The sequence below is a fragment of the Triturus cristatus genome, chromosome 4_2, assembly GCF_964204655.1.
Source record: "Triturus cristatus chromosome 4_2, aTriCri1.1, whole genome shotgun sequence".
In the NCBI taxonomy this organism is placed as follows: domain Eukaryota; kingdom Metazoa; phylum Chordata; class Amphibia; order Caudata; family Salamandridae; genus Triturus; species Triturus cristatus.
The window spans coordinates 490,583,341-490,610,465 of record NC_140586.1 but is presented as its reverse complement, the minus strand read 5'-3'; positions in this window follow the sequence as shown (position 1 = coordinate 490,610,465).

Sequence of the window (27,125 nt, the reverse complement as noted above, 5' to 3'; positions counted from 1 at the left end):
TTGCCACCAATTTCAGTCCATTCGAACTTATGAGAGGGAGAAAAGCTTGTTCACAGGTTTATCCCTTTTGGATGGTGAAGTCTTTCCACCATGGTGGTGACATGAGGTGCATGTGAGACTCTGCCAACAAAAAATAATCTGAAATATGTTTTAAAAATATTGAATCTGGGGGAGGAGCCTAGCACGCAACCAAGATGGCCGCGTAGGTGCGAGGCTCCCGAGGACCTCCGCGACCTCCTACATTTATCCTGTCTTCATCCTGATTCGGTTGAGGGGACTGTGTTGGTGAACCTGAGCCGAGGTGGTACCCGTTTTCCGTATTTCAATCGGACCCCGTGTGCCGTGCTGGGCATCGATTGAAGTTTGCGGCCTGCTCCTCTCCTGACCCCGGACTAGAGTTGGGGGGTGATCCAGTGGAGAAGTGAACAACAACGGCGGGACGAGCCTGGCGAGTCGCGTACCCCACACTTTCACTTTCGCTTTTGAGCCCTCTCGCCATTGTCGCGAGTGGGATCACGGCCTTTCGGTGTGTGGTGGTTGCCTCGCTGGGGGACCCTGCCTGCCCTGCAGGGACCTGCTCCGCCTTTTTGAGGCGACCTCTGGGGTCCTTGGCCTCGACTGTTCTCTCTCCGCGGTAGGACTCGTGGGTGTACGGGATACTGGACGATGGCGACGAAGCAGGATGGCGAGAGGCCAAAGGCCAAATCGACCCGGCGTGGCGCTGCAACTCAAGCCAACATCATGGATCGCTATACCCTGCCGAAGGGCTCTCCCGGCGGGTCGCATAAGTCCCTTGAGTGCCCCACAGATGCCCCGGATTTGCCGACGGATCTGACTTTGCAGGACATCATGGGCGCCATCGTGGAGATGAAGACCTCGGTGGGTCAACAATTTGATACCCTGGCGCACAAACTCGACGCGGTTCTCATCGATGTTAACCTTGTCAGGGCAGATCTTTCCAAGACAAATGACAGGGTGGATTCTTTGGCTCACACCGAGTGGGACCTCACAGCTGAGGTGGCGGCCCTCCAGACGGAGGTACGTCGGCTCCGGCAGGCCAGTGCGCTCACGGATCGGCGACTGGAGGATTCCGAGAGTCGGGCCCGGAGAAACAACGTTCGCATTATCGGGGTGCCAGAGGGATTGGAGGATTCGGCGGCGGATCTCTTTGTGGAGGATCTGATCTCTAATCGTCTGCAGCCTCGAGGTTTGAGTAAATTCTTTGCGGTGGAGAGGGCCCATAGAGTTCCTGGTGGCAAGCCGAAGGTCGGAGCTCCCCCGCGGCCTCTTATTGCCCGTATCTTCAACTTTCGGGACAGGGATGCGATCTTACAAGCTTCTAGAGTGCAGGGGCCGCTTAAGCTGGAGAACGTGGAGGTGAACTTCTATCCTGACTTCACTCAAGCGGTCCAGAAGCAGAGGCTGGGTTTCATGGGCGTTAAGCGGCGGCTCCGAGATATGAACTTGAAATACGCCATGCTTTTCCCGGCCAGACTGCACGTGGAGTCCGAGGGTCGCTCTCATTTCTTTGACCGTCCGGAGACGGCCGGGGACTGGTTGGACACTTTGCCTAGGGGACATGATCGAGAGGGTTTGGGGGCCGCGGGAGGAGAGTGCCCACTGGACCGGGCCAACGGTATTGATACTGGGGCTAATTCCTGATGATGCCACCTTTCGGCTGTGCTCAGGGTTTCTTGACTGTCGTGCTTTGCTCCCCCTCCCGTGGAGGTGGTGGTGTGTCTCGAGGGGGTTCTCTTTCCTCCTCTAGGGGGTCTTTGTAGTCTAGTTCATGCAGGGGCGACAGGCACACTGCAGGTTGGGGGGGCTGTTTGGGCTCATGCAGGGGTGCAGGGAGGGGGGAGTTTTGTTTGGAATTTTGGGTTGGGGTTGGGTATTGTTTGTTTGTACCACAAGGCAGACATATTGTTGTGTTCTATTCAAGGTGCTCTCTGGGAGGGGACAGATTGGTTTTGGCTGTGATGGGGGGTAGGGGACTGAGACTTCTTTCCTGGAATGTTAACGGACTGGGGGACAGGATAAAACGGGGGGTGGTCCTGCAGTTCTTAAAACGGATTTCACCTGATATTGTGTTCTTGCAAGAAACACACCTTATTGGTAACTCCTTCTGTGCTATGAATCGGCGGGGCTATCGCCTTGTGGCCCATTCGGGCTTCACCTCTGGTTCGAGGGGTGTGGGCATTATGGTTAAAACCTCGCTCCCGTTGGAGGTTGACGAGGTGCACCATGATGACAGGGGGCGATATACGGCTCTGGTGGGTAGATGGGAGGGTAAAGTAGTTGTTTTGGTTTCCGTTTATGTCCCGCCGGGGTTGCAGACGACTACTTTTGCTGATTTGGGGCGCCTTCTTCTTGGGCTGCCGGAGGGTATCTTAGTGGTTGGTGGGGATTTTAATGCTGTGGTCTCCGGAACTGAGGATCGTCACCCACCCAGGGATCTCCCCCGGGCCCAAACTTGGTTGTCTGGCCTCTTAGATACCCTGGGTCTGGTGGATTGTTGGCGGCTAAAACATCCTGCGCAAGTACAATACACCTTTCATTCCGGGGCTCATGGTAGTCTTTCGAGACTTGACTATGTTCTGATGCCAGCGGCACAGGCGGGGAGGGTCGGGGAGGTGCGGCATCTTGCTCGGGGTATTTCAGACCACTCCCCTCTCTTGTTGCACTTTGATATTGTCCCGGGGATGGAGGGGAGGGTGGTCCCGATCAACCCCTGGTACCTGCGTAATCCCGCGATTCGCGCAGATTTGATTAAATCCCTTGAGCAATATTTTGGAGATAATGTGGGATCAGTGTCGTCTGCTGTTTCTCTGTGGGAGGCGTTCAAAACGGTACTCCGGGGGGAGGCCCTGTCCCTCATTTCCCACTCCAAGAGGTGTGAGCGGGAGGGGGTGACCCGTATCGAGTCTGAGATAACTGAGTTGGAGGGTGACCTGGATTGTGGTGTCACGGACGACAAACTGCATGCTCTCAGGATCAAACAAGCGGACTACAAGGCCCTAGTCACCGAGGCGGCCAAGGGCCTGAGTAGGGAGCAGCAGGGGCGACTGTATGATATGGGTGATAAAGCTGGAAAACTGATCGCGTGGCTGGATAAAAAGGAGAGAGCGAGTCGAGTTGTTCCGCTGGTTGAGAGAGAGCAGGGTGTGTATGTTACTGATCCGTGTGAAATTGTTGATTGCTTCGCAGAGTATTTTCGCGGGGTGTATTCCCCGGTATCTTCTCGCTCGGAGGAGGATTCCCGCGACCTGCTTAAAGATATTGCGTTGCCTTCCCTTTCGGAGGAGGATAAATCGTTGATGGACGCGACTCCGACGTCTGAGGAGATCGCTCTGGCCATACGTTCAGTCGCCTCTGGCAAGGCCATGGGTCCTAATGGCCTTCCCATAGAATTGTACAAATTGCGGCCGGATACATTGGCGCCGCATCTTCGTGATATGTTCCTCGCGGCCCGGGCGGCGGGTTCCCTCCCACTGGATCAGCGTCTAGCCACTATCGTGGTTATTCACAAGGAGGGGAGGCTGCGTGATCGGGTCCCTTCTTACAGGCCCATTTCGCTTTTGAATGCGGAACCCAAAATTCTGGCCAAGGTGCTGGCTAATCGGCTGGTCAGCGTGGTGTGTGACCTGATCCATCAGGACCAGTCCGGTTTTATCCCTCATCGCAACACCGCGCTTAACCTGCGGCGTCTGCATGGGGTGCTCTCGAGGGTTCCGTTCATACGTGAGCCAGCCATTTTGGCGTCCCTGGACGCCACTATGGCATTCGACACGCTTGAGTGGCCATATATCTGGGCGACGCTGGAGAAGTTTGGGTTTGGCCCGGGATTCATTTGCTGGGTGAAATTGTTGTATTCCGGACCGCTAGCCCAGGTGGTGGTGAATGGTAGAGTCTCGGCTCCTTTTGAATTGGGTAGGGGCACGCGACAGGGTTGCCCGCTGTCGCCTCTCCTCTTTGCGCTCGCCTTGGAGCCCCTGGCGGAGTGGCTGCGGTGGCACCCTTCGATTCGTGGTCTCCGATGGACTCCTGAGTATGAGGATCGAGTCTCTCTCTACGCGGACGATATTCTTTTGTATCTTGCTTCCCCGCGTGAATCGTTGATTGTGTTAGTGGATGTGCTGATTTCCTTTGGCCGCAACTCTTGTCCTGTGTATATGTCCTCTCAGGGGAGGCCCCTATCCTCCCGCGGGGTTGTCCTATCCAGGTTGCTCAACAGGGATTTAAGTATCTGGGTATTTTTATCACCCTGGACTCTGCGGCCCGATACACACAGAACCTACTCCCCCCCCTCCAACGTTTGAGGGCGGATGTGGCGCGTTGGAGGCGCTTGCCGCTCTCGCCGCTCGGCCGGGCGGCGCTGTTTAAAATGATGTCGTTGCCACGGTTTTTATATGCCTTGCAAAACACGATGGATGTCGTTCCGGCTAGTTACTTTCGGGAGGTGGAGGGTCTGCAACGCCAACTGTTTTGGGATGGGAGGCCGCGGATCGCCCTCGCGAAGCTGACGCTCCCGTGGTACGATGGGGGGGTCACCCTCCCCGACATCAAACGTTATTACTGGGCCTCCCAGCTGGCTGCGATAAACCACGGGCTTTATGGGCCCGCCCTTAATCCGGCTTTTGAAATGGACAAATTGTTGTTGCCGGGTGGCGACTACAATCGTGCGCTCTACTCCAGATCGCTCGACGCACGTTTGACTGGTCCGACACGGGTCGCGGTACGGGTGTGGCATGCGGCAAACTCGCCGATGGGGTGGAAAGATCGGTTGACCCGGGCGATGCCACTGTATGCCTCTGAACGACTGGGTTGTTTGTGGACGACGAAAGGCTTCGAGAAGTGGGACACGATCGGCATTAGCAGGGTGGGCGATCTTTGGACGAAGGGGGGATTTAAAACGTTTGATGTGCTGAAAGCGGAATACCAGTTGCATGACAGGGAATACTTTCGGTATGTACAGGTTCGCCACGCGTTGTCTTCCGTGTTCCCGGAGGTCGCGTCCATCCCGGAGTGCTCCCCCTTGGAGGATAGAGTGCTAGATGGGCATGTACCGGATGGCACTATCTCATTGATCTATAAAAAGCTCATCAACGATCGCTCGGGACTGCTTGCCGCCCTCCGTGAGGCATGGGTCGCTGATGGATTGGAGCTGGACGACGAGGATTGGGTTTCTGCGGTTGCCTCCCCGAAAGAGGTGGCCATACCGGCCCGCCTTCGTTTCGTCCAGCTCAAAATACTCCACAGGGTTTACGTTACGGGACCGGGCCTGATGCGCATGGGATACGCGGTGGATGGGATGTGTAAGCATGGGTGTGGCATGTTAGGGACCTTCCTCCACATTCTGTGGGAATGTCCGGAGGTGTCTCGATTCTGGCGTGGTGTGCATGAGGTGTTGCAAGCGGTCACGCATGTTGCGCTGCTCCCCGAGGCTAGGAGGTGCCTGCTGAATGTGTGGGAGCCGACTGATTATACGGTGACGCAAACGTGGTGGGTGACATTGGGATATATGGTGGCCAAGCGTGACATAGCACAATTGTGGGGCTCCCAGAGGTCACCCACGATTTCGGTATGGAAGGAAAATATGGATTGGTGTATGTTCCGAGAAAAGGTTGTGTATGTGGCGAGAGGTAAGCCTGGGAAATGGGCAAAGGTGTGGGGCCCCTGGAACTCCTACCGCGGCGAGATCTGTACCCCGCCACTGACGCCCGACCTGGCGGCGGCCCTGTCTCCCTAGTCTGCACATTCTCTTGATTCTGTGTTACCGTAACCACTTTGTTTCTGCCCCTGCCCTTCCCCCCCTCTTATTCTTGTAGGTTGGTAGAGCCCTCCCGAGGGGAGCACATACTGTTGCCGAGATTTTTCCTGCCTTGTGGGTTTGTTTCTCATTTTTTCATTTAAAATGAAACCGCCATTTGGGATGGTTGGGCAATGTGGCCGCAAATGATTTTTGATCTGTGGGACTTTTTACTGCTTGCTGCTATGAATATGTTTCATGGTCTCACTGTCTACTAGCGGCCGGCCTGAAGGTTGTAGGCCCATACTTGTATATCTCTTGAAATCTGTAATAAAGGTTTCCCAAAAAAAAAAAAAATAATAATATTGAATCTACTGTTGAGAAAGAAGTCCACAGGATTCGTGTTGGAGACTGGGTTAGAGAAAAAAATCCTGCCTCAGTAAGAAAAGGTTCTAAGTTTTTAGATTCTCAGCAGGTTGTAGAGATTCTCAAGAATGCTGTGAAATTGGCCGATGGAAATTGGTGGAGAACCTCTCATGTGGCTAAGGACCCTTGTTTTTTCCCTAAAAATGTGAAGAATGACAAAAACAAGTTGGGGGAGGGATGCTGTCAGGAAGAGCACCAGGGTCCATGCCAGACCAAGCAGATTACGAGATTATGTGTAAATGTAAATGTCTGTTACTTACATTGACCTTTGGTTTTCTTTCCCCTCTTCCTTTCTGTATCCTTTTCCCTTTTCCGTTGTTTCAGTATCATTTTGTTAAAAGGGGAAAGGTGTGGTGATATGATGCTGGCAGAGATCAGTGGGAATATTGTGATGTCATCTAGAGGGTTGACAAGCATCCTGCCCTGAGTGTTCTTTCAGTGGCAGTTACTACTTGTGCCTTGGCTGCCAGCTGGGAGGGCTCTCTGTACCCCTTCAATAAACACTACTTCAGTTTCTACTACTGCGTCCTTTCTACTTCTTATCAATTTCCATCCATTTTCAGGTTGGGGAAGGGTTGGGGCATAGTGTGTGAAAGCCCAAAAGGTATATGTTTGTGTACGTTTACAAACCTACCAGGCAAACCATGGTTTAGAGTTCCTACTTCCCTCTCCTTGCAAGGGATTTATTGCTGCAGATTTCTCTGTGCTCAGTCAGTCAAAATTTTATTTTGCAATGTTTCCAATGCATATAAAGTACACAAGATGAAAACAGCAATAATTAAAATATGAATATAATATGTAATACATCATAAAAACAAAATTGGAATCCATATTTAATATCCTAGATTTAAAAAAGTCATGATCATGAAAATTGTAAAGTGCATTTTGCCACCAAGATTAATCAACAGTCACCTCACTTTTGTCCTTCTCTCTCCCATTCTGCATTGGCCCTTCTACTATTCAGAGAGGACCAGAGAAACGAGGCCGTGGCATGAAATACAAAGGGTTTCATCAATTGTTTGATAAAATGATGAGCATGGCGACATTGCTTAAAATGGTATTTCCACAAAAGGGGGAGAATAAACATTCCAACCGACTCATACTGGGATCCGGTTTTCTCAAATGACACATTACGATGCCCAAAACCCATTACTTACCAAACAACTTGTTCACTCCGAATCCAACTGGATTTTCCTGACGATAAGCCTCCGGAAACACAGAATGGAGTAGTTTGGAGCCACTTCACAGTCTGAATCCCACCGCCCAAGTACGATGTGTACTTCCTATGCGCTGAATCGTTCAGCACAACCAACACGTCAGAGCAGCCGGGAGGGGAGTATTTCAGCTCTGAATCGTGCCACAATACGATTCCTTCGACCAAGACTGTGCAGCTATGTAGCCCATCACGTATGTCATCCCTATACTCTACATCTATGAGGAATACTACAACCCCAACCAACGCGATCGTTGCAGATGGTAAGTTAGATACCTACCCCTACATAATAACGCAACTAACCTGCGAAAGACAATACAAGAGAAAGCAGGGGCACAACTACAGCCAAAGTGGGGGGGGGGGGGCAGAAAACTTACAGCAATGTAGAGTCAAATTTGTGGTTGGAGGCTAAATTCCCACAGCATTGTAGAGCCAATTTGGGGGTGGGGGGCAAATACCCACAGCAAAGTAGAGTCAATTTTGTGGTTGGGGGCAAACACCCACAGCAAAGTTCATCCAATTTGGGGGTTGGAGGGCAAATACCCACAGCAATGTAGAGCTAATTTGAGGGTTCGGGCAAATGCCGACAGCAAAGTTCATCCATTTTGGGGGTTGAAGGGCAAATACCCAAAGCAATGTTGAGCCAATTTGGGAGTTGAGGGGGAAAATACCCACAGCAAAGTTCATCCAATTTTGGGGTTGGGTGGCATATACCCACAGCAAAGTTCATCCAATTTGGGGGTTGGGGGGCAAATACCCACAGCAATGTTGAGCCAATTTGGGGGTTGGGGGCAAATACCCACAGCAAAGTTCATCAATTTGGGGGTTGAGGGGCAAATACCCACAGTAATGTTGAGCCAATTTGGTGGTTGGAGGGCAAATACCACCAGCAATGTGTCCTTCACTAATGTAAGTGGCACTCATGCAAAGTACCTCAATACCTCTGGATGGAGTACAAGTTGTAGACAACAGCAAAAAACAAAACCTAAGGTTGCTCTGCAAAAATATAATTATCACACTGTGGCAGCAAATGTACGTGGCAACTATAAAGAATGGACAGAGTGGAGATGGGGGTACACTAGGGACTGTTGAAAAACCAACAAAGCCACATCAGCTGGTAAATGGCCCCTTAAGAACCTGTGAAATACTTGTGTGCTTATGTGCAAAGACTACAGACCAGCCACACACAGCAGCTCAAGAACTATCTGTGTGTAAATGTGGGATCTTTCTCAGCCTGGGCTGACAAACACGACGGGGGGGGCTGGAGCCCATAGAGCCCTATGGGCGTTGAGTTAGTTCAAAAAGTGTTCTGTATAGGCTTGGATTGGGAACGCAGCCAATTGTGCATTGGTTGATTGGCCACAGTTTTGGGACCTTTGTAAACCACACCAAGAGACTGACTTCCACCGTCACCACCAGGTCACTGCAATGGGGTGCCAGTATGTTGTCCGCTCCACAGCTGTGCTGTAAATTGAGGCTGGGGGTCAGCCTTTCCGACATACTAACCTTGGCGTCGTGCCTCGCATGCCTTGACAAAAGCAGTGTTCTCTCCCCCAACCGCCCATCACTGTCAGGTCATGGCAGGTGCAGGGAGGTTGCTTTGCATGAAGGGGCCTCGCAGGGAGTCAAGTTTCCTTTGGCCAGTCTAACCTACCCCACACCCTCTTGATCAGCAGAAGCATGCTTTTTGAAACAACCCTTGCCAGGTAAATGCACAGAGGCTACAATGAAAGGGATGATCAGGATGTGTGCCAATGACTTTGGGAGTGCCCGAGCATCATTGGGATCTCAACCCGACCTTGGTTCCATAGCATATTGTGCATGTCAAATCAGGGAATGTCATCATCAGGTAGGTACAGTCAGCCCGCTAAATACTAGGAGAAACACACATCTAACATTGGAACAGGAATGCCCATAGTCCCAGTTATGTATATATCACAAAGTGAATGCATGAATCCACCACAACACACAACATAACTTAGCAGAGCAACAGAACTCCAATGTACTCACAAATGTATGTCCACAGAGACATATTCACTGGCACTATGCCTGCACCTACAGGCATCTGTTACATAGGCTTAATCCTAAGATCTGAAACGTATACAAAGCCCACAACATCTCATGGCATAGGAAGTCACATTATAGGAAGTGACATCATTCATCCATATTACCTTGCCATTTCCCTAACACCCTAGAAGAAGTACATGGTTTACTCTGGATAGCTGCCTAAGAAGATACAACATATATAAATCACACAGGAAAAGTGAAGTCAAAAGCAATAGCTGATCTACCAAGTAGCAAGACAATACATCCACAAAATCTGATGGATAACCTAGGCCTAGCTTATTTACTATCTCACACCTCACTTTAACCAATGCACAAATTGTTGACAGATCACTACATGTCGACAAACAACAAATTGACTACTACAGTCCAAACTGGACCTCCACTCCCCCATCAGACCAATCACACAGTCCCTAATCCTGTGTCATGATGAGTACCCCCTCAGTGTTAGAACAGGTCATCATAGGGAGACACAACCAGAATGGGATGTTGGATGTGTCAGGAAGAACAACATGGGAAGGGACCAGCACAGACCCAGAGCAGGACCCAGATAGATTAATCCCTTACATACAATCACAAATATGCACATTGCACTCAAATACATAAAGAACACAACTATCTTGGGGTTCACTATGCTTTATCAGACCAGGTCGACACGCCCCAGGTGGACCCGTGCCATTCAGCCGCCACTGTTCACTCAGACCAGCCAGCAGGGCACTGATGTGTTTTAGCAATGCACAGTGAAGAAATTGCCACATGGATTGCGGATCTCTCCAATCACTCAAGGTGGCCCAAGAGAGATACAGTCACCTGTGTCCAAGTGAAAGCTCGTAGGCATCATTGAGACTGGGCGGGTTGCTGTCCAATGTATGAGTGTCAATGTGGCAGTGTGCAGAATCACTCTGAGTATTGTAGGAGAGTAGAATCTGCTTTGCATGTTTACCCCCACTTTTTGCGGGTGTTTCACTGTTTTTCGACTTTAGTCTGCTAATCAGAACCCCAGCGTAGCTGCTTACTCTCTAAAATGATTCCATGTACTTTAGATAGAGTTCAGATTGAATCTGAGGTGCCCTGATAAGTCCCTAGTATATGGTATACTATGTACCCAGGGCATAGGTACCCCAGAGGCCTACCAGGGGCTGAAGCATGTATTATGCCACCCCTCGAAAGCCACCCAAAATCACACCACAGGTCTGCTACTTCAGCCTGGGTAAGGTGGGGCATGCACCCCTTACTGTGTTATAGGTTATCTATATCACTATATATATACACCCATATAAACCTATAAGTCACTCCTATGGCAGGCCTTATCAATCCTGAAGTCAGAGTGCTTGGTCCTTATGTGAGAGGGTGCCCCTGCATGAGCAGAGCCCCTCTGCAGTGTTCGGAGACCCTTCTCTGATGCTCTTTGTAGTGCAGCCTGACCATATACTCTTAAGTGCATTATAACCAAATGGTAAATGCTAACTTTGGACTGGCTGCATGGAAACATGTCGTGTTTGGTGTCAAACACCTTGGAATCATACCCCCACACCAGTAACAGGTGTGGGAGTATGATCCCACCCTTCTAGAGGGACAGACATGACAGCACTGGTATACCCGGTAGAAACTTAATAGAGTTCTGGCATCACAAAATGGATTCTGCAGCCACAGACACGGGTCTGGCCTCCTGCTGCTGACCGAAACTCTGGCAAGGGAGGCCTGGACAATAGGTTTCCTGTCACAGGGAGGTGTAACCACCTCCCAGACAGGCTTATGTGTATTGGGGCTGGGTGGGAGCACTCTTTGAGTGCTTTGAAGGCCTGCACTGGGGGCACATTTGGTGTCCCTGTGTATAGTCCAGCTCAAACTGGTTCAGGGGCTTCCAGCCCCTGCTCTGGTGTGAAACTGGACAAAGGAAATGGGTGTAGCCACCCCTCTTTCCAAACCCTCCCATAGGTGGGTCCCCAGAGTATGTCCAACCTCTACCTTAGTATAAGTATGGGACCCCTGTCCTTAGGACTTTAGATTACCCTGGTGGAAACTCTGAAGCTGAATCCTGGACCTTCGATGCTCTGCTCAAGACCAAACGACTGAAGAAATCTCCCTTGGGGTCAAGGAGTGACTCCCCTGCTTGGGAGGCACCAGCGAAGCAATTTGCTGGTCTGCATTATTGAAGCTCTTGCCAGACTCCGAAGTATTTGCAGCCCAGGAGGAGGATTTCCAGACATCTCAGAGACCGACCCGAGTCCCCAGCAAAGCTGAGACCCGCAAACCTCGTGAGTAGCGTGGAACCGGAACTCCTGGTCACCGCGCATTTCTGCAAGTGCAGTTCTCGGCGTCTTTTGAAGTTGTGCTTGGGCTGACTTGTAGCCGCCACCTTGAGCACTGAATCCGTCAAAGATTGTTGGCCTGGTCATTCTGAGTGACCCGTGGGCCACCATTTTGTGTTTCGTCTTGAGGTCCCTTTGTGATCCCTGGTCCGTTGACTAGTGGGTCCCTGACGGGGTAACTTTGTATTTTCTTGGGCTTTCCTGGTTGCTCCAGACGTGCCCCGACTCCCTACCAAGTGGTGAGACCCACAGACCTTGCTGGTCTGCATCGAAGCATCTTTCTTGTTTCTGCGTGGATTGCTGTTGCCAAGGCTTGTTGTGTCCAATCCGGGCACCGACACTGCAGCACTCGACATCCTTTGTGGGACAGCTCAAATCCAGCTCCTGGTTGTCCTTGAGCCTCCTGGTCCTCGTGGCTGAAGAGTCAAGCTTAACCTCCGTCACCTGAAATCACACGACATCAGTGGGCATCTGCTCATCGCCTTCCTGGTCACTGGCAAGTGACCCAGACTCTGTCCCCTCTGCTTTCAGGTTCTTCTTATCTTCGATACAGGCTTGGATCTCTTCAGACACTTCGCATCTTCACGGCAGCAGCACTTCTTCGCCAGCTCCCATTGAAATCGATGACGCGACCCGACACCAAAAGACACCTATGCACCCGGCTTCCCTGGGTGAGGTAACACGAGTACTCCAGTGCTCCCGTGGGTGCTAGCCCTAGAACTTCCTAAGTCCATAAGGGTTTGGTCCTGACCCATTTCTAAGTGTCCCTAATCTTTAAAAATCTAACTGCGACTTTCCCCGTAGAAGCTAACGGGAGCTCGCGGCTGTGTTCACACACTGCACACGGCCCCCGTGGGTCCCCTGTGTCACTCCCTTGGGTGGTTCCTTGGGGTCCCAGCGATTCTACAGTCTCTAGGTCTTGTGTCTAGTTAAGTTGTGATTCTTATACCACTATTTTAGTATATGTTTGGCTCGCCCCTAGGGCCTGCCGTGTATTTGTGCTTTTTTTTTTTTTTTGTCAAAATTGTTTTTATTAGCTTCAAAAAGGCATAACAAACAATACAGACCAGGACATGTGTCTCGTAGCCGAGTGGACCAGCAAGCAATAGTGGATACAACATCAAAGTACCGACCCTAAACAGACCCAGAAGAGGCGAGCCTCCCCCATAAAAACTCACGCTAATGGAGGGGTACAGAGAAGCTAAAGTAGGGAGAGGATGCAAGTCCGGGAATTATACCCCGGAGACCCCCATTGGGCATTAATCGGGTTCTAACCGTCCTACGCCGGCAAGTACTCAAAAAAGCTCAGGCCAAACCACCCGCTGACACTGTGTCATGAAGCTGCAAAACCAATTTATAACCCACCCCCCAACTCCCCACAATACCTCCCGCCCCACCCGCCCCACCCCACAAAATATAAGAGAAAAGAAGGAAGAGAAAGATAGGGAATAGAGAAAGAGATGGGAGGGGCTCCGGTAGAGGGCCCAAAGAGCTGGTGCTGGGGCAAGGGGGGGGGCGAGGTCCCTCCAGGGCGGGCACAGGCCAAAAGGCTCCCCCAGGGACCCTGCGACAGCGAACCACACCATTAGGGGGTGCCACCCACAGCCGCTGTGTCTGCCTATAGCTGAAACAGCTGCAAGCCCCTAAGCTGGGGCGGACATACCGCCGCCGGCAAACCACTAGAAAGGAAATTCACCAGGGGGCCCCACTTAAGTTCAAAGGTGGCATAGTCATCCCTGAAGATGTCCGCCATTCTTTCCAGGCTCAGGAGCCTCCAGAGGCGGGCATACCACATCGAGGCCGTGGGAGCCGCCTGCTTCTTCCAATTGGCCGCGATAGCCACCTTCGCCGCCCCCAGGCACAACCACATCAAGGGCCTTATCTGCTCTGGTTTAGTAGCACAGGGAGGGATCTCGGAGGCCCAACAGTGCCGTCGCCATGGAGGTGGGGATCGGGTAGCCCAACATAGATTTGATTTGCGCCAGGATCTCCTCCCAGAAGGGGCGGATCGTAGGGCAGGTCCACCAGATGTGCTGAAAGTCCCCCAGCAACCCACAACCCCTCCAGCAGCGGTCAGAGGTACCAGGGAAAATACGCCGCAATTTAGCTGGATATAGGTACCAATCCACCATTACCTTCATGTGGGCCTCACGCAATTCAATCGAATGGTTGTGTTTAGATATGTCCGACCACAGAGCCTCCCACTCCCGTTCCTCAATTGGTCTAAGTAGCACCTCTTCCCATTTAGCCTTGAATCGCGGGGATGGGGAGACCACAGTGGCCAAAAGGTGCCCATAGAGAAATGAGATTGCCCCCCTCATGGTGGTGAGTGCGTACAAATCTTTCAAATGGTGTCTGGGGCCTGTGGATTGCCGCCTGGACCGCCTGTGATTGGAGCCAGTGCTTGAGCTGGAGGTATCTAAAGTGTTCAGTTTGCGGAAGGCTAAAGTCGGTCCTGCATTCGGAAAAAGACATCAACCGTGACCCCCTAAAGAGATGTCCTACCATTAAACACCCCCCCTCCTCCCAAGCCGCGAAGGGACCCCTAGCGAACGCCGGCGGAAAGGCAGCCAACCCATGTGGGGGGAAGGGAAAGTGGTCCACCGCTCATCCGTCGCCAAGGTGTCCCAAACCCGCAACTTCGTTTTGGTGGGCGTGCTGATGTACGCGTTGACTGGTCTCTCGCGTTTCGGGCGCCACGCTATATCCCATATAGTCCGACCCGCCACCGACCTGTCCATATGTAGCCAATGTTTTTCCGATTCTCTCTTCGACCATTCTATCAATACGCGCAGTTGTGCCGCCTTATAGTAAAGGTGGAAGTCGGGGAGGCCCGCCCCGCCCGCAGAGCGAGGCCTCCGCAGCATGGAAAATGACAGGCGGGCTCTTCCCCCCTGCCAGATGTAGCGAGAGCAGAGGGAGCGCATGGTCGAGAAAAAAGAGAGGGGGACATCAATTGGGAGGGCTTAAAACAAATGGAGCAGTTTCGGCAATATTGTCAATTTAAGCGAATGGATACGCCCCATCCAAGAGATAAACAATGGCTTTCAGCGCGCTAGGTCGGCCTTGATGTGCATAAGCAGGGGGGGGAAGTTGGCCTTATATAGGTCGTCTACGGAAGGGGTGAGCTGAACTCCCAGATACTGGAGCGACGTAGCCGCCCAACGAAAAGGCGTGCTCTGCTGGATGTGCGAGAGCTCATCACCCTGAAGCGTAAGATTAAGGATGTACGACTTGTCCTGGTTAATCTTGAACCCCGCCACCTGTTCATAACGACGCAGTTCTGCGTGGAGAGACGGGAGTGACGCGGAGGGGTGCTTGAGGGAGAGGAGTACGTCATCTGCAAATAGGGAGATCTTATAGTCCTCTCCCACGAATGGAATCCCCGGTATCTGCATGTTGTGTCGAATGGCCACCGCCAGGGGCTCAATGCTCAAGGCAAACAGGAGGGGGGATAAAGGGCAACCCTGCCTGGTGCCCCTAGAGAGGGGGAACGGAGCCGAACAAGTCCCATTGACCTGAACACGCGACGTTGGGATCCGATAGTTGGCCTGAATCATGGCGATAAAGGCGTCCGCAAAGCCCATCCGGCGCATGGTGGAGAAGAGAAAGCCCCAGTCCACTCGGTCGAACGCCTTCTCGGCATCCAAACCAACCAGGATGGCCGGCAAGCGCCTCCTAGAGGCTTTTTCTATGAGATGTACAATACGTCGTGTGTTATCATGCGTTTGCCTCCCTGGAATGAAACCTGATTGGTCGGGATGCATCAGCGCTGTCATAAGAGGATTGAGCCTAGCGGCCAGAATAGAGGAATACAATTTAGCGTCTATGTTAAGAAGCGCAATTGGGCGATAAGAGGAACAGTGGTCCCTGGATTTCCCCGGCTTTGGGAGGACCGTAATAACCGCCTCCGCCATGGATGGGGAGACCACCCCCTGAGTGATGACGGCGTTGAAAAGAGCTTGCAGGCGTGGAGCCAGATCCGGCGCGAAGGTGCGGTAAAAGAGGGCTGTAAGGCCATCGGGACCAGGGGCTTTATTTAATTTGAGCGTCATGATGGCCCTGGTGACCTCCTCCAACGAAATGGGGGCGCAGAGATCCGCATTGGCGGCAGCGGCAACCTGGGGAAGCTGTAACCCCTGTAAACAATCTTCTTGCGCTGGACTTTCCAAGGCATCCGACGAGTATAACTTGTAGTGTCGGAGCGAATCACCACGTCTGCGGGATCTCGTATCCCCTCAATATATTCCCTATCCCTTTTAACTCGGAGTTGGCGGGCCAGGTGTCTCCCGATCTTGTTCACCTGCGTATACGAGGTGTGACGGAGACGCAAGAGAGTAAGCTCAGCCCTGTTGGCGTAGATAGACTTCAGTTTCCCCTCAGAGCCGTAAGAGGCCGCAAGGTGAGGCGCGAAGGCTTGGCCTTATGGGCCTGCTCCGCCGCTCCCAGCTCTACCTCCAGGCGTTCCCATCCGCTGCTCTCTGCCGGTTGAGCGCGGAGTTGAGTGTGAAGCACTTACCCCGGAGAACCACCTTAAATGCGTCCCACCAGATCAGCTCTGAGGTCTCGTCCGCGCCGTTGAGGGCAAAGTAGTCGTCGATAGCCTCCCTCAGGGATGCGCGCAGCACTATGTCCCTAGTGAGGGAGGCAGGGAAGTACCACTTCCGCGGCCGATCCCGGGGGCCCGTCCAGTGAAGTGTGATCGTGACCATACTATGGTCAGAGATGGAGAGCGGGAGAATCCGGGCATCTCGTAAAGCCCCCGACAGAGAGCGGTTAATAAAAATATAGTCCAACCGCGAATATGACTGATGAACATGCGAGAAATGGGTGTAATCCTTCGTGGAAGGATGAAGGGTGCGCCAGGCGTCGCAAAGGCCCAAATCGGAGAAGCGTTGTCTAGAAGCCGTGGAGAAAGTACCCGACTCCGCCCTCTGGAAATGCGAGCTATCCAACGCTGTTTGCCATACCAGATTAAAGTCCCCCATCAGGACAACCGAGCCCTCCGCAAACTGTTCCAATTTCGAACAAAAAGTGGACAAGAATCCCGCCTGACCCGTATTGGGCGCGTAGAGGGAAATGAAAGTGCAGGTCTGTCCCCTCAGAACCCCCTTCACCATCACCCATCTCCCCGTCTAATCCGAGCATGCCTCCAATGGTTGGAACTTCACTCCGCTATGAAACAGCAATGTTACCCCCCCTGTGTTTGGTGGTGGCAGAGGAACTGTACATGAGTTGGTATGCCCTATGCCTCAGCCTGGTGTCCTCCCCTCTACGCAGATGTGTTTCCTGCAGTGCAACTATGCCTAGGTGGTGGTCCGACATGTACTTCATCACCCTCTGTCGCTTCTGGGGGGAATTAAGCCCTTGAACATTCCAGGAGCCTATGGATACAGCCATCGTGTAGGTGAATGAGAGTAACCGTCAGCAGTCAAGCCCATAGTGTGCCCCTCCGCTGCTCCACCCCCCCCCCCCCGGACGACCCCCCCGCCCTCCAGGTCAAGAGAAGAAAGGAAGAAAAAGAAGAAAGGGAGAGAAAAAAAAGGAATAAAAATAACCAAGATACCCCAACTCTACACAACATCCAAGTGGGAATCACTCGGAGGGTCATGGCAACCCGCCCACCCCCACCCCGGCAGCAAATATATCACTATGCATAGAAAAGAAATGAGGAAAGCATCCTCAACTGTTGTTCCTAGGCCCCCCGACAGGCCCATACCGGTAGTCCAGTGTCCAGCGATACTCCCGCTTCCATAATGGCCACCTGGCCCGACGAGGCAGTGAGCAGGCGAGGCCGCAGGAGTTCACGACAGGTGACAGGGACCCCCTCCGCTTGTTAAAGCATTCTCCAGATGGCGGCACCCGCGGAGTCACCTGGGCAGTGCCCGACCCACCATGGCCCACTCTCCGGCCCTCGCCCCGGCTCCGTCAGATGTTGAAGTCCCCCCCTCCGCCTGCTCTCCTTCTGATGGGGAAAGTCCCAGAATGGCCCTGCCGGCCGCCAAGTCCATCACAGTTCGTTGCGTGTTCTGGTATTCAAATGAGAGGCCAAAGGGGAAAGTCCAACGGTACCTAATGTGCTCCGCTCTCAATTTGGCAGTCAGAGGCCGAAAGGATTGGCGCCTCGCCAATGTCGCCGGGGATAGGTCTTGGTACAGCGCGCACGTAAATCCCTGGAACGACACCTCGGCAGACGCTCGGGCCGCCGCTAGGACAGCCTCCTTGATTTTGTAGGAGTGAAATTTAGCCAGTATGTCTCTCGGCCTCCGCTTATCTCCCGGCACCAAGAAGCCCACCCTGTGTGCCCGGTCAAGTTTGATCTTGAGGGTCTGCGGCTTCACCACCTCCGCGAAGAGGCCCTCCAGGAATGCCTCCAGGTCTGGACCCTCCGCCCGCTCTTCCAGGTGGCGCACGCGGATGTTATCGCGACGAGCGCGATTCTCCAGGTCTTCCGCCTTGAGCTGCGTTAGCGTCAGTTGATCTTGGAGGGCTTGAATCCGGCGCGAGTGATCCGTGGTCCTGCCGTCCAAATCCTGATGGCGGGCCTCTAACTCCACCACTCGCGTGCCCACCGTGTCGACGTCTTGCCTGAGGCCGGACAGCTGGTCGCGCAAGTCCGAGCGCAGCTGGTCAATCGAGCGCTGGACATCCCGGCCTACCTCCTCCCGCAGTTCCACTTTGAAGTCCCGTAGTGAGGGCGCTTCTGCTGGGGTCCACGGCGGCCCCCTATCCGCTGGACCGAAGAAGGCTGTGACGGAGGCGTTGCGTCTTGCTTGATTCTTCTTAGCAGGCATATGGCCGCCCCTGACCGGCTCCGTCCACGGCTCGCACGTGCAGGGCCCCCCGGATCAGCACCCGGGGCCTCAGCCCGCTCCGACAGCACACCTCAGTCGCTCCCGGCCCCTCTCACCACGGTCTCCAATGTACCTCCGGGGACCCGCCAATCGGTGTTGGTGCGACGGGGAGCCTCCTCTGGCCCCCCCGTCCAATGCCAGTGTGTCCCCTTGCAAAGGCTCTCTCTGCCGCCCGAGGGGGAGGCGCGCCGCAGACGCGGTGCTGTCGAGGGCCCCCGGCACAACCACGAGAGGACGGCCCCCCACTAGCGCTTCCGGGTAGCTGTGACACGGAGGGCGGCTCACCCGCCACCCCTCCGCTCGCTCAGTCCAGGCTCATGCATTCTCTTGGGGCCGCCTGGTCAGTCCTCCTCCCGCTCCTCACCGTGCCTCCGTCGCTCATGCTCCGCTCTGCTCCCCGCTCAATGTGGCCGCTGCATCGAGAGTCCCGATCTCCGCTGAGACCGCAGCCTCGGGGGTCTGCTCCTCTCCCCCTCCGGGTCCGCGCCTCCATGAATGCACCCAGGGAGCCGCAGCCGCACTCGTCCTCAGCCCGGGCGCGCGGGCCCATCAGCTGCGCCTGGCGCGGAGCGCCGATCTTTCTATGGGAGCCGCCATCTTGCTCATCGGCAGCGCCGCCGCCGTCGCGGGTCCCGGGCGCTCCGTCAGCCTCTCAGCGGGGTTCAGCCCGGTCTACCGGTGCCCATCAGCTCGCCTACGCATACCGAGTGAGTTTGTCCCGCCCAGGGACCCAGGAACAGCTCTGTAGCCGGGGTAAGCCCGGGGTGGTGCGGGAGCCGACTCGGATTAAGTCCGATCGCACATCTTGCTCAAGCCACGCCCCCCTATTTGTGCTTTTTTACTGTGATTATTGAAGTGTAACTTATGTGTTCTGACCTCTAGTCTCGTAAAGAGACTAGGATGGTATGTTTAGTAATACATACATATATTTTATGTATATACCTGGTGTGGATATCTTTCATTTAGTGACTCAAGAGATAATAGGCTGGTAAAACAAGCTGCTTTACATTCCTTCAGAACTTAGCCTGAAGGCTGCTCTCCATAGCTACCACTAGGATAGCTTTCAATAAAGTTTGTCTTTAACCTATAACCAATAAGGGGTTGTTTGGACTGATACAAGGAGCCCACTATAACTAGTGGACAGCATATATCAGGCCAACTTCTCACAAGCATCTCTTGTACCAGCCAACAGGGTGTTGATGCCTGCACGCGCTGCCAGATCAATTTCAGGTAGCTTCAATCCAGTCATGAATCGGGAAACATCTAACATGCGTTCAAAGTAGGGGTGAATATATAGGCTATAACAATACATTATGAAAAATTCATGGATGGTTGCCTGACAACTGTGAATCAGTGGAAGGTGACCCATAATCTTCAACATCTGCTGGGTTGTTGACAAGCAACAGAGGAGGCAGGACACCAGTTGCCCTGACTTATCCCACTTTGTGTTCATCACAGCTTGTAATATGGCACAGTAAAAGCAACCCAGTTGCTCAATTAGATTGGTATGGTGTGTTTGAGCATCTTTCAGCATGACTAACATCAAAGCCTGCAACTGAACCAGTCTATTGATGACATAGTGATGAACTCTGTCAACAGCAAAGCCCTGAGGAAATTGGCCCAGTTAATGTACATGTCGCCAGACACAGCCACTCAGTAATGATTTCAGTGATTGCCACTCAAACAACATAGAAGTTGTTGAGTCCCAGTCATCAGTAAATTATCTTGAGACAAAATTCAGCAGTAAAGCAAAAATGCATATGCCGACAACAATGTATGCTACAGTCACCATATGTGGATTGGTTGCGCAGCACACAACACCCAATCTGTATATGTCTAGGGATATCTTCTGATAATGTCATTCACACCAATTCAGCATCTACCTCCTCAGGCTAAGTTGTGTGCTGCAAACAAATAATTCCATGCTGAATGTGCAGATTGTGTACTGAAGAGTAGTAGGAGTACACATAAGTCTCAGGACGTAGGTTCCAATGACAGTGTTGGATGGACCATTGTCCAGCACATTGTGTAAGCTGAGCTGCCACTATTATTGAGGATGCTGGTGGGGCTTAACCTCTGGCCCTTGGACACAATTGACATAGACATTCTTAAGCCAAGGGAAGTGGTTGAGGAGTAGGGATATGTGCAGAATGTAGCTTGCTCTGTCTACATTTGGTAATGAAATATTGCACCCTTTATATTTAAAAACATCAAGGAGACCCTCTACAAAGACATATTGCCCTCTTGCTCTGTGTCACTTTTCAATGTGGTAAATGACCCCTCATATGGACCCACACAAGGGCTACACTTGCCAAACCAGATTACAGGTGGACAAATACATTGACAATGAAAACACTTACGGAACTAGGTGTAATGTTCCAGTGTCACACGTGTGTTTTGTGACAGTGCACTGTAAGGATATCAGGACAACCAGAGATGTCATTACAATGAGTCCATCTCCCTTGGTACCCCTACAGCTCTGACATTCAAAGTCTGAATGACATTAGTACACACGTGTGTGTAGTCTCTTGAGAAGTGTGGGGATGCATTTCAGGAGTAGTCTGACCCCAGGTGGCCCGACAACATACATCCTTGACTTTTTCACTTTTGGGGGGCAATAGACCTCCAAGCAATGGACTGGCATTAAAGTTTCTGTATCATGACAGTACAATATAAGTAATCTCCACCTCTACCCCAGGGCAGTATCCAAGATGAAGTGATCAATCAGTGACAACATCTACCTACAAAGGGTAACTTGCCGCTCATGCCCACACACAACTCAAATTGTAATGTGAGGAAAATAGGTCTTGCATATGCCACTGTACTCAAAGCGGCCATTCCAACAATCAGTCATGAACATTCAGTGGCAGATAGCAAGCTGCAGCAGACACATACTACATCCTCACATTTCATCAGCCAACTGGTTTTGCCTACTTACATACACAATCTACACATATGTACATTTCAACATTACCTCTTGGCCTGCACAATCTCTATTTGTGTGGGTATGACCCCTCTCACGTCCTCGTCAAAGTACATGCTCATCTCTCAAAAGTATCATACATACACAAGCAAGTCATAAGCCCCCTCTGGTGCATTTCTCTGAAAAAGCCCCACAAGCTCCTGCCTAGTACTCAAACTCTTCATAAATGAATCTCAATGTCTCACACTGGCGCTGCCCTTCTTACATCCACATCTACATTCACAGCAGCACTCTTCATCACTATGTACATACCACCTCTCACATGACATGTACACAATGTACTGTACTCATAACTTCCTTAGCAGACCTCAATCGTAACTTGTGATATGGACAACTCTCATCACCAGTTGCATCCTCTGTAATGTTTTGGAATGCACTCATATCACAATATGTACCATCACATCCTACTCTGACATACACACATCACCACATCTCTCAACAATTGCTCAATGAATATGTCCTCAGTCTTTTGCATATCAACATTCACACACTCTTCTCTGATCAAGTTGTAGAGATAGTCATTTTAAAAACAAATGCATCCACAGATTCAAACACAACATACATCAACTGGACAACACCTCACATTTCACCATAAAGCACCCTAAATTTCACAAATGTTGTAGACCCTTGACATACACATATCTACTTTGTTACAAATGATAACTGAAACCTTGTCTCACTGTGGCCCTGTCACATCCACAACAGAGTATCATGCTCCATACTTCTATTGACTTATAGACATCAACAACTATCCTTACCCAATTACACTAACCTGGTACAATCAACTCTCACAGCACTGCCACAAACAACAGCTCTCATCTCCTGCCAGCATCCAACCTTGACTACCTGGTTCTAGCTCTATCACATCTATCTATTACTAGCAAACCCTGCACAGTATTTCACAAGTCTTACAAGCTCAAACACTCTGATTCAAACCCCTGCATTTCAAACCCAAAACTTTTCAACAATGAGGAAACTTCTTGTTTCCTACATAAGAGCTGCCTCTGAACTACACTCCTACCTTACACACTGAAAAATACAATATTTGTTCTGTACCCATTACATATGAGTCTCCACTCCAGTCACAAAAAGGGAACACAAGTCTCTGTCACCTCAACCCTTGTTTAACCTAGCTTAGCACATGCAACATGAACATTGCTAAACACATCAGCAGCTAGGCCTCACATCCCAAAATCCACCTCCTCCCCTGTGAGACCATGGATGTGACACTGGCTCTGTAGCATCTGCACAGCTTACAACATGTAGCACAGACCAATACAATAGCTATTACAGAACTCATAGTTCTGCTCAGTGTGATCTGGAACAGCATCAAGCATAGCTCCAAAGAACTACATCATCAGTCATGCACAAATCATATGCTCAACTATGAATGATGTGTGTTTGAAAAAATCCAAGCTTGGACAGAAAAACACTTGTCATTTGAAGATTGTGCAAAATACCTCACAACTACCATTTACAAATCTCCATAATTGTCACTCACCCCTGTTGAACAGTGCCCAGAAGTCTACCATTACATTATGCATGTTAGACTTCAGTTGTGGGGGCATAACAAAGGATTTACCAAAGTCCATACAGGCAGAGGCAGGTTGCAGTCACATCCATAGCACTTACAAGTGATGTGGCCACATACCATAAGGATGACAATGCATTGTGTATGCTGTGTGTGGACTGACCACAAGTCAAATGTGGCATGAAAGCCAAGGCAGTATCAAAAATATGACCTTCCAGTCCTGTTAGTGCCAAACACACGGACATCTCCGCACAGTCCTAAGAGTCCCAGGTGAGGGGTGTTGTGTGCTGATTCTGCATCACCCTGATACACTATGGATACAAACCCAAGGAAAGGGTCAGTCCTCCTGTAGCTCGTAACCGTGACTGCACAGTAGAGGCAGTGCTCTGTTGCTGGGCTCTGTGGTGATTGTCATTGGCGAGGCCCTGTGCAGCTGAACATGGGCAGTGTCAGCCTAGACTGGCACACAGCATTCACCTTGAACTAAACCACTCTACACCACTTCTGGTACCAACAACTGAGGTTTAGACTGCTTCCATTAATTGGGCCAAGAAGGGGATTGTTGATGTGCGTTGTCATGCTGAATAGGTATACCTTCAGCTGAGTCACATAAGGGGGCCTGAAGGGCCTTTGGATCACCAAGCACAGACAAATGTTGTACACACAGAATGTACGAACAGGACTTGACATTGCCTATCCTAATCAAGTCACCTGAAAGATTTGTGCAATTACTTTGTGTGCATGGGTGTGTCCAAACTCACTTAAATGCTGTCAAACTCAATATCTTTCCAGGGGCATTGATGAGACAGTGGTCTTCCTGCACATTACAAACATATGCAGCATGTTTCACATAAACTGTTGTACTTTGCAACACTTGCACTATGTTGACATCTGAAATCATGAACTATGTTGAACTGTGGTCTCCTAAACAAAAAACTTTGTGACTGCATGTCACACTCATATACAAAATCAAAGTAGCCATAACAATCTAGGATACATACTGACCAAGTACTTGTACCCCATGTACCATATGCAATCCACACAATAACTACATCATTGTATACTTACACCACATATTACACATGAATAACAGTTAAGCAGATATCCATTTTGAGGACACAGAAATATGAAAAAATCAATAGAAAATGCTTTAAGCTGCAAAAATATGTGTTGATTCTATGATGCAAAAAAGACCAATGGCCAGTCCAAAGACAGTCAATGTCTTTGAGGGCCACAAATGTATTTTCCCTTACTGCTTGCCTGCACTTATTCTACAAAGGGACAACTTCCCCTGTGAGGGGCAACTAGGGGGCATGCCAGGCACCAAAGGGACAAAACTAGGGGAGACTGGGTTGGGTTTTGGGAGGGATGGGATCCGGGGGGGGGGGGGGGGTGATTGGGTCCATTGCAGTGGCAGGCTCTGATTGAGGGGATGGTGGCTCCATTGTAGTTGTTGGCTCAGATTGAGGGGGACATCTGTAGTGGGAGGGGTAGATGGAGGGGGGATGGGGTGGGCTTTACCAATTTGGGGATTTTAAAATCTTTGAGGGGTTTGACAGGAATAGCGATTGGACTGTTTTTTTCAGGACTGGGTGTTTTGGGGACGGAGGTACTGGGGAAGTACGGGTTGCTGGAGGAGATTTGTATTTGGGAACCTGGGAGAATTTGCATGTGGGGGGTTGATTTTTTCCATTGTTTCTCAGATGTTGATATCATGTAAGGGGGGTGAATTTACACTTCTTGGGAGGGGTGTGTAGGATGTGGTAGGGAAGAACTCAATGGGAACAAGGTGGGGTGTCTGAGCTGAGGGGGCAACAGGATAGGAAAGGGTAAGTGGTGTGGAGGTAGAGGGTTCTGAGGCCTGCAGAGTGTCTGTGGATGCATGTATGTCATCTACTATATATGTATATATGTTATGCTGAAGTAACTACGGCTAACTACAATACGCATTGTTTCTACCCAAGGGAACCATTGTTCTTTATACATTAAATACCCAGGTTCCTAGGGACACAGGGTTACCCCATTGTGTTAATATATACCCCCTTCATCTGTGGCACTGCCTCCTCTGCTGGCCAGTGCTGATGCTGTGAACAACAATGAAAAAGAATCGAAAACTGTCAAGCTTGCATGTTTCCGGGAGGCGCTGGAAAACATGGCAGCCGGCGAGTAGCGGGTCGCGGGAGAGCTCCCAGAACGTTTGTGGATTTGACCATGCAAACTGAGTGAAAAGAGACGATTTTTCCTTATTCGAAATAGGAATGCCCATATCTTTTTAATTTACATAATTCTCCAACTTACCGGTCTCTAGCTGCTGCTCCCGGTTATGGCGTGGTGAGAGGCTGCTCGGTGTGGGTAGAAACAGTCATCCGGCAATACGGCGTTGGTGCGGGTGCGGGTGTGGGGCAGAGCAGCCCTGGAGCTCCGCAGGGGAAGAGGCGCATTGGCAAGGATTCCCTTCCGGGGGACAGGAGGCAGAGGAGGTTTCAGCACCAAAGTGGCCATCGGCGATTTTTCACAAAGGAACGAGTTGACTTGAAACACTCTTAGTAGTATTATCGGCTGAAATTAAAAAACAGATTTGAAATATCAGAGTCAAATCAGTTGGAGATAAAGAAGGCCTGTGAAGTAATGGAAAGGAAGATTGATGACCTCAGCAGTAGAACAACAACGTTAGAGGAGGAGGTCAAAGAGCTCCAGGAAACGGTAAGGGCAAACTGTGCTGAAATAGACAAACTAAAAACTGCGGAAAAAGAGAACCTAGATAGAGTCAAAAGGCTGGAGAATTTCCAAAGACTAAATATTTTGAAAATCTTGAAAGTGCCAGAAGGAAGAGAAGGTGATAACATTAAATCATACGTAGTAAAATTGAACAAGAACAAGCTTCAGATGGAGGAGTCAGAAGAAGAGATAGCAAAAGATATACAGCACATCCACAGAGATCCTTTCAGACTTAACACCAACAGGTCTAAACCCAGAAAAATCTTAATAAACTTCCTAACATACTCTCTGAAAGAGAAAATATGATCAAAAGCCCTAGGGACGAAATCAATTGAGGTGGATGGCGTCAGATACGAGATTAGATCAGATGTTTCTGTTACCACCTCTAATAGGCAATGGGAGATGGGGCAAAGGATCGGTGGATTAAAGAGCTTGGGTGCCTCAGTATAGTTGAGATTTCCTGCTTTCTTAAAGGAAATGTTAAATAACAAACTGCACATTTTTCACTCTGTAGACAAGCTGGACGACTTTATCAAAAGCTTACAACCCGGGGGTTAGATCTTCTCTCCATGTGGAGTGCCACGGCCACTGATAAGAGAGTTGAATAATAAAACTAATAAAAAAAAATTAAAAAAATATTTTCCTAACCTAAGGGAAGGAATCCAATAAACTCAATAAAAGGTTAATGGCAAATTCACTCAGTCATAACTTTACACTTATTTTATCAACACGTACGTACTGGGGGGACACCCAGATGACTTTGGGCCATGTAGAGATAGGGGAGGTTTTTCCATGGGGAGGGGGGTTTTGGGAGAGCACAAGGTCGGGAGCAGTGGGAAAAAAGACAAAAAAAATCCTCCATAGCCTCTAAAGTTTTTTTTTTCAGTGATAACTTGGTGCTTATTTTTACTTCCAAGAGAGATGGGTGAGTAGAGAGAGGATATCATAAAAATCCTTTCGTGGAATGTTAACGGCCTTAGGGTACGAGGTAACAACATTTTACAATATCTGAAAGATTGTCCAGCCCAGATTATTATTGTGCAGGAGACTCACTTATTAGAGAAAGAGGGCCTGGATCTTTTTAAGGCACAAAAATGGATCTCCCAAGTAGCTTGCACATCCCAAACGGCCATAACAAAATGGGTGGCGATATTAGCGAAGAGAGAGGCACAAGTGATTTTTGGGGCCCAGGTCTCTGACAAAGCTGGAAGGTGGTTAGCTGTTAAGGCGAAGAACTTGGGTCATGCTTTTACTCTAGTGGGATATTATGGCCCA